The following is a 6,892-nucleotide window of genomic DNA, read 5'->3' as shown; positions in this document are numbered from 1 at the left end:
GCTTTCAGGCTGTATGAACAAAGGAAGAATTGGTCCTCATAAAGGGATCCTTCAGAGGTGGGGACTGAAGGAAGGGCTTGCAGGGAGCAAGGCAGAGTGAGGGGGTGGTTTATAAAAAGAGAATAGGACATTGCTTTTAAATATAGTATCAGAAGATGAGATAATGAACAATCAAGAATGGGTGGCGGTCAGCGCCGCCATCTTGTGGGAGCCAAACCAACACTTGGCTCGGAGCAGCTGCTGCTGAGGTCTCTGGCCAGTGTCGCTTCCAACCACCCACAAGGATGGGGAATATCTTTGCAAACTTCTTCAAGGGCCTTTTCGGCAAAAAAAGAAATGTGCATCCTCATGGTGGGCCTGGATGCTGCAGGGAAGAAGACGATTCTGTACAAACTGAAGCTGGGTGAAATTGTGACCACCATTCCCACCATAGGTTTTAATGTGGAGACCGTTGAGTACAAGAACATCAGCTGTGTGGGACGTGGGTGGCCAAGACAAGATCCGACCACTATGGCGCCACTACTTCCAGAACACCCAAGGCTTGATTTTTGTGGTGGATAGCAATGACAGAGAGCATGTGAATGAGGCCCGCGAGGAGCTCATGAGGATGCTGGCTGAGGATGAGCTGTGGAACACTGTCCTCCTGGTGTATGCCAACAAGCAGGACCTCCCAAACACCATGAATGCTGCTGAAATCACAGACAAGCTGGGGCTGCACTCCCTACTGACCCATCAATTCCTCTCCTGGATATAGACCCAAAAGAATTTTAAGCTATTCTTCAAACAAAACACTACACTATGAATGCTGTGCAGAAACATTCATAGCGGCATAATTCACAATCACCAAAAAGTGGAAATTACTGATGAATTGATGGACAATGCATGATCATCCTGTAATGAGATATGATTTAGCAATAAAAAGGAATGAAGTACCGAGACATGCTAGGGCATGAATGATGCTTGAAAACATTATGCTAAGTTAAAGAAACCAAATAGAACAATCATAGTTGTAGGATACCATTTATATGAAATGTCCAAAATAGGCAAATCCGTAGAGTCAGAAAGTTAGATTAGGCATTCCAGGGACTGAGGGTTGGAAAATGGGGAATGATGGCTAATGGGTGTGGAGTTTCCTTTTGAGGTGGTGAAGATGTTTCAAACTCCAGGATACTTTTCATCTTGTAAAACCAAAACTCTACACCCATGGATTAATAACTCCATGTTTCCCTCTCCCCCTGGCTCCTGGCAAGCACCATTCTACTTTCTGTCTCTATGATTTTGAATACTCTAAGTACTTCCTATAAGCAGAACCATACACAATTTGCTTTTTGTTACAGGCTGATTTCACTTAGCATGATGTCCTCAAATTTCATCTATGTAATTTATGTCAGAATGTCCTTCCTTTTTAAGGCAGAATAATGTTCCATTATGTATGTATGTATACATACACACACATACAAACACAAATACCACATTTTATTTATCTATTCACTGGATGATTGGGTTCTGCCACATTTTAGCTATTGAAAATATTTACTGCTATGAACAGAGGTATACAAATGTCTCCTTAAGACTCTGATTGTCATGGCATACAACTAAAACAGTCAGGGTTACTCCACGTGAATTGGGCTGGCATGAAATAATGACACAGAAATACCTTTTTCTTTGGGTTTTATGACGACTCTTCTGACCTAGTTCCCAAAAAGGAGGCAAGGCTGGCAAGAAAGAGAAAGAGCACAACTCGAACCCAGTTTTATTGGGAAGAATCCATTCAAATGAAGCAAGGGGTCAGGTTTCAGGGGGCTAAATCTAGCTTTGTGACGTCTCCCAGGTCAGCAGGTTGACTGACATCTTGGAAGACCACACCTATCTCATGTGCTGTGTGATGATCAAAGGTAGAACAAGTGAAAGGGACACATCTGTGCACAGCCCAGACAGAGCTGCATCGTCAGTCGCTTGTGTGTTGAAAATGCTCACAGCTCACACACACAGCCCATGGCCGCTTGCCACATCTCTCTACATTCCTATCAATCAAAGCTAGGGGGCGCTCAGCTCCTATGTGGCAGCTCCTGACACCTGATTTCAAATTCTCTGAGGGTATATATCTTAAAGTAGAATGGCTGGGTTGTATGGTAATTTCTATTTTTAGTTGGTTGAGGAACCTCCATACCAGTTCCCATAGCAGCTCCACCATTTTACATTTTCAACAAAAGCACATAAGGGTTCCAGTTTTTCTCCGTCCTTATCAACCCTGATTTTTCAGTTTTAAATTTTAATTTCATTTCATAGTAGACAGTCTAGTGAGTGCAAAGTGGTATCTCATTGAAGTCCAACTCCTCTTTGAAAAGAATTATTTTATGTTTAAAGTAAAACTTGGCCACCATTATTTTCAGGAGCTGTGCAACTTCTCCGCTAGGCACTGCAATGACTTTAGCAGAATAGGGTGGATCATGTCACAGAAATTAAAGGATGTGATGTTCCAAAGCTGAGAAAATTATAGAAAAAGCATACCTCAGGGGGAGAGTAATTATTTCTGCCTTTATGGTGGGAGGTTGGGCAGGACCCTCTGCCCCAGTGAGCTTTTATTGTTATTGTCAACCACAGCCCTTCATAAACTGTCTTCCAGCCTCCTACTCCTTCACCACAACTTCTGTCTTTCCTGGGCATTTCTTTATTTCTCTAAATCTGCAAAGGTGCTTTGATGTCTGTAAAATCTGCCCCTTGATCTACTCTTTCCCTGAGGCTTCTCTGCTCCTCTTAGAGCCAGCATGTCTCCCTGTCTCACTTCCTCTCCTCCTGTTCTCTCTCCTGCTGAGTTCTCCCAGTCCTTCTCCCCTCCCTACCATGGCAAGAGCTGCTATCAAGGCCAGCAGTGGACCTCCCCCTTGCCAAATCCCATATTCAGAGGCATCAGGGTAGTGTACAACCCCGTCTTCCAAAGCTCTTCTCCCACTTAAGATTTTCCAACAGCTCTCCTTCTCCTTTCTACTTCCCCTGAACTCTGAGGCTCCTTCGTTATTTTTTAATACCAAAAACCTCAGAATCATTTTCAGCTTCTTTCTCTTCTCCCACATTCAACTTAGCAGTAAACTCTAGGGCATCTTCCAGTGAAATGCATCTAGAATCTGATCTCTCTCACCTCTTCTTCCACCCCAACCCTGGCCTAAGCATTTCTTTCCCAAATTACCTCAGGAACCTGTTAATAGGCTTCCCTGCTTCCCACTGTAGCACAATTGATGTGTCCAAAACCCAAGCCCAACCAAGCTGCCCTCTGCCCCACAGCCTCCAGTAAATTCGCATCTTGCTCCAAAGCAATGAGAAATTTTTATCATGGTTCATAAGACCTACATGAACTGCCCCTCTCCTCTTGAACCACTCTCCTCCCACCTTAATTGCTCTAACACCACCTCAATTTCTAGAACATTCAAAGCACAATTCTGCCTCTGGGTTCTTTGCATCTGCTTTTCCTTAGGTATGAGACATTTTCCTCAGATAGCCACTGACTCATTCTCTACTTCCTGTGGATCAAATGGTACCTGTCTATCAGCTCAGGCTGCCAAAACAAAATACCATAGACTGGCTAGCTTAACAGATGTGTATTTTCTCACAGTCTAGAAGCTGAAAAGATTAGGTGCTGGCTGATTCAGTTTCCTGCTTTGACAGAGGAAACTCTGTCAAAGAGTTTGAGAGCCACATTCTCACTGTACTGACATGGCAAAGAGGAAGAACCACTTTCTAGTATGAGGACACTAATCCCATCAGGGGACCCACCCACATGACCTCATCTAACCCTGATCACCTCCCAAAAGCACATCTGCCAATACCATCACACTAGTATTGAGATTTCCACATGTGAATTTGAGAAGGGGGGACACAGTTCAGTCCACAGCAGTACCTTATCAGACAATCCTTGACTGATGTAAAATAGTAGGTCTCTCTGGCCCATCACTTTTTATTCTCTCCACACTGTTTTTTAATAGTCTTCAAGGTATTTATCACCTGCTGACATGTGATGTGTTTACCTGCCCCTTGTCTGTCTTCCCCCGTACATGGTAAGACTTGAATGGCAGAGAAGGCACCAATTTTATGCACTAGCCCATCTCCAGCTCTCAGAATGGAGTCAGGCATGCACTCAGTAAATACTTGTTGAATAAAAAAGCTCACTCATGTATACATTGCTCAACCATTTACAGAATAAAAAAATTGGAAATATCACAAATCTCCATCAATGGAGTTTAAAAAATTAAAGCAGAGCCACAAAAAGCAGAGCCACAAGATGGAACACCAGAAAAACATTAAAACAATGTTACCAAATATTTAGCACATTGAGAAAACATCAACACCATCTTGAATGAATAAAATAATACCCAAAAAGTACACAAAAAATAAATACGATCTATTTTTTTTTGTTGCTGTTGTTCTGGATTAAACCCAGGGATGCTTAACCACTGAGCCACCACATCCCCAGCCCCTTTTTTTTTTTTTAATTTTGAGACAGGGTCTCTTTGATTTGCTTAGGGCCTCACTAAATTGCTGTGGCTTTGAACTTGGGATCCTCCTGCCTCAGCCTCCTGAACTACTGGGATTACCATTGTGTGGTTCTGTGTCCTGCTTATGATTTAAATTAAAAAAAATTAAATTAAATTAACTTGTGTGTTGAGGGAGGAAAAGAGAGTTTGATCAATTAGAGTAAGAGATTAGAAATACACCAAAATATGAAGTGATTGTCACTCAGTGCTTGTCTGTGTTGTCTAAATTCTTTTAGTAAATGAATACTGCTTTTAGTAATCATTGAAACTTTTAGATTGCAAATTTTTGGGAGAGAGAAGAAGATTAGCCCACCCATAGGTCCATGTACCTGTGCAGGAAGGGAGGCATATGGCATGTAGGGTGACCTCTCTTAGCTTGGGCTTAGTACAGAGGAGATATGCTCAAAGGGATAATGAGTCTCCTGTGCCCACCAGTTCTATGATGGCAATGACAGTGGGGAAGGAGAGAAAAAAACAGATGGAAGGTTTAGATCCAATGGAACCTGTCATTCCCTTCACTTAGAGATTACGAGAAGACCCTTTGTGGGTCATCTGGTTTCATGTACAGCTGGAGAAACCAATGCAGAGTACAGTGGCCTGCCTCTGCTGCCCTAGTCAGGGCTAGTTCAAGTCTCTGCTCCACGTCCACAGTGATCTTTGCATCTCAGCCCACTGCCTCCTCACTTTCCTGCCATGGTGGACTGAAGTTAGGCAGACCGTTGGCCCTGCACTGATGGTTAGGTCTGCTCTTCACACGAGTCTGCCTTTCCCAAGCCCACCTTCCAGCTCCCAGGAATTGCACTCCAAGGCTGGTAGAAGAATCTCCAGGAGGCCCTGCCTTAATGGCCAGCCAAATTTCTAAATCCTTTCTGGACACTCTCCAAGTCCTATATATCCATCCTCATGTCACTTAGCTACAGAATGGGTTTTCTTTTTTCCTAATATGAAAATGTGGCTATGGCTGGAGAAAGATACAAGGCGAGCTTGGTTTGCTCATGAAGAAAAACAAGGCTGAAAGCCAGCTTGGCCCTGGGTCCTGCTCTGTCAGCCCCGGCACAGACATTCCTCTTTCAATCTCACAATGCAGAGGAGTGTGCACCAGGACTGCTGTTCAAGTGTTCCTCAGGGCCACAGCTGCATTAGCAGGGAAGCAGAGCCCTCAGTTTGCAGGAGATCGCAGCAAAGGCAGCAGCGTTCACTCTGTGGGCTCTGCCAGTGCAGTAGGGGCTGGATGGAGATGGGGAAGAGATGTAAAAAGATTTCTTACTCTGAGCTCCAGTACCAAAAGTTTGAAAACTGTAGTTTGGATGAATATGAAACACCTTTCCATGGGAAATAGCTGGTGTGATAGACGGTTTCTGCAGAACGGCCCCATTTGATGAATTCCAGAAGGTTCTAGTGACATTTTATAAGGGGAAATCCCTTCAAAGCCATTTTTAAATCCAAAGCACTCTCTCTCTAAACCTGTCGATGTCCCCACCACTCACTTCTGGCACCAGTGAAATTTCTCTTTGCACTAAGGCCAGAGTTGTCCTTTCTATTTTATGGAGAACTCACTGATTATCCTTTAACCTCTCTGCTCTTGTTTCCAGGCATCTGTAACAAAACTAGGGAGAGCTGTTTACCTGGGGAAGCCTGTTTTATTACCTAATGGTCTTCAAATGGTGAGATGTTGGCCCCCAGGGACCAGTCAATCATGTCTAGAGTCTGGGTTTGAATTAACAATTGGGCATGGGCCTGGGGCCGGAGTGTGACTGGCACCTAGTAACAGAGAGACCAGTTCTGCTGTTAAATGTCCTACAGCACAGAGGACGGCATCACCACAAATAATCGTAGAGCCCAAAATGTTAATAAAGCCTGGATTGTGAAACCCAGACCTAGAAGATTTTTCTGTAGTGGACAGGAGTTTCTGAAATTTAAAAATAGTCATTCCCAAGGCTGTCTTCTCACAGGGACTCAGATCAGGGACTGTCAGTACCTTTTTACTTTTACTCAAACTGTCTCAAAAATCCTAGATTCCCTACATCATTTGCTCCAAAATATCTTTATTCTAAACCCAGTGCACTCATTAATTTAAAAAAAATGTTTTAATGAAAGTTACAGTGCCCATTTATTAATGTTTTGTTAAGTTTCAGAGACCCTTCTGAGTGATAGTTCATTTTTAAAACTGTACCATACAAAGTTGTCCCAATGGTTTATATATGCTCATGGTAGAAAACTTCAGATTTATTCACAGGAATTAAAAAAAAAAATAATAATTCTACTCAAGAAGAAACATTTCCAATTATTAACTGTGTTTTCAGTGAATTTTAAAAATAATCAAGACTGTTCTATTTTAAAAAATTTAGTTCCTCCAAATCAAG

At 42.8% G+C, this 6,892-nt stretch overlaps 1 pseudogene; it reads left to right on the top strand.

Annotated features, from left to right (window-relative positions):
• Positions 1 to 284: 284 nt before the first annotated feature.
• Positions 285 to 754, top strand: LOC113178353 (ADP-ribosylation factor 1 pseudogene; annotated as a pseudogene).
• The last annotated feature ends 6,138 nt before the right edge of the window (positions 755 to 6,892 follow it).

This window comes from Urocitellus parryii, chromosome 7, assembly GCF_045843805.1.
Source record: "Urocitellus parryii isolate mUroPar1 chromosome 7, mUroPar1.hap1, whole genome shotgun sequence".
Classification (NCBI taxonomy): domain Eukaryota; kingdom Metazoa; phylum Chordata; class Mammalia; order Rodentia; family Sciuridae; genus Urocitellus; species Urocitellus parryii.
This window is presented reverse-complemented; position numbering and strand designations above follow the sequence as displayed.